A 1,987-nucleotide genomic window follows, 5' to 3' on the forward strand; every position below is an offset into this window, starting at 1 on the left:
AATAATTGTGCAATTTAAATAAAAAAATTGAAATTCTTTAAAATCTTGCACACTAAAGAAACCTATAGACGTTTACCAATTTTTTAAGAGGCTTTTAAGTACCCTTTAATGCCCTTAATACAAATATACTTATTTGAAAATTGTGTAATTATTTAAACAATCTCTGTTTAAACAAGTTAATTTTTTTATAATTTTTTTTTCTGATAATTCACAACAATATAATTTTATGTTTTATTTATGGAATTAAATTAAAATTTCTTTTTAGGCAGTGCATCATACATGTACAGTGAATTAAATTAGAAAAAAAAACAATTTAAGAGTGGATGCAGCTTTCATCATAAATGAGGCGGCATCACTAATCATTAATAATATTTTTTCTAATGGTACTTGATCATGTATAAAAAACATGTTAGGGATTTGTTAACAAATCTAGCTATAGCAGCGTAATTTTTTTTTTCGTAAGTTTTTTTCTAAACATTTTAAACTATTTAAATATAAGTTTTGAAAAGTCGTTAAAAACTCTAACAATTAGATTCGCAATTTGTCGCCTCTTTGTATCGCCAATGGTATTCTGGTAATATCTGATTTTTAATATCCATCATCAGATCTTTATAACATGCACTGACATATTTCTTCCGAAGAAATAATGGCACTATTTTATTTTTCTGGTGTAATTCCGTCAAAGGAACAGACATTATAAAGAGTTTTTAAAGCTTTAACGACGCATTTGCCTCATAGTTTTATCATTTCACTTACAATGTCATCTTCTTCAGGTGCTTGGTGGTTCTTCATGCTTGTTAACTTTGATTTAATTTCCTCTTCATTGCTGGAATTTCTACCTGTAAAATGTGAGCATTTCATGTATATAATGTTCTGAAGTGCTCTTCGACGATTTTCAGGATCTCTTGTTGTTTATATATGGCATGTTCCGATTTATTTTTTAACTTAATATTTATTCCTGATAATAATAATAATTATTATCCCTGATTATAATATGATGAATATAATAATTATTCCTGATTTCTGTCTTCAACTTTCTTTTTAGAACTTTAAGGCTTTTGTTTTATTCTATGGTATTAGACATTTCTTGAGTGTTAAAGTTTCTTATGTCAAAAGCTCTGCAATGTTAGTTGTGTGCTTATCTTTCATTTCCCTTCTTTTTTTCATTAGGTTTCTTGTGTCTTCTGTGAGTTTTTTATTTTTCCTTGTTTGCTTGGCTTGGTACTTCTGTGCTTTCCTTAAGGTATCTACCAACATTTAGTTAAGCTGTTCAATATTGTTTTTATTTTGCACGTTTTTCTGTAGCTTTCCCTCTATTCCTTGCCTTAGATAGAATAGAAATTCGTCAATTTCGTTTTTGTTTAAGCCATTTGGTAATTGCCAAATTCACTTTCTTTGGGGTTTTTTCAAACCAGTGTTCATGTCATATAGCCTGTGCTGCAGAAGAAATTCTATAAGAGTTTGAACTTTGGATAACAAAAAATATTGTTGCGATTTTTATATTTTTAATGATTATTAATTAATTTTAGTATGAACAATAAGTAGCGTAAACTGAGGTATACAAAGTTTAAACTTATAATTTTATTATTGCTTATATTTATAGAAGCACATGGTCATAATGGGACAATATAATAAACACGAGCTAGTAATAACTTTTTACAACCAATATTCTTTCCATCAAGAGTAGATAATAATAGATATAAGTTGTTAGTTAAATTATCACGTACTATCCATTAAAGTTCCTTCATAGACTTCACATTTTAATATCACCCCAATCATTATTTTGGAGGTTTGTGAATCTAATGGCATCCTCCACTAATTTGTTCCAATTATGCCTAGGTCCCTCTCGTTTCCTTTGTTGTGTTGGATTCCACTTCCATATTTTCAAAGATCATCTACATTTTGGATATTATGTCTGTATTAACCTCAGATCTTGCTCTTATTTTTTCATTAGTGACTGTCCAACTTAGTTAATCTGCCACATCGA

The sequence above is a fragment of the Diabrotica undecimpunctata genome, chromosome 2 (genome assembly GCF_040954645.1).
Source record: "Diabrotica undecimpunctata isolate CICGRU chromosome 2, icDiaUnde3, whole genome shotgun sequence".
Classification (NCBI taxonomy): domain Eukaryota; kingdom Metazoa; phylum Arthropoda; class Insecta; order Coleoptera; family Chrysomelidae; genus Diabrotica; species Diabrotica undecimpunctata.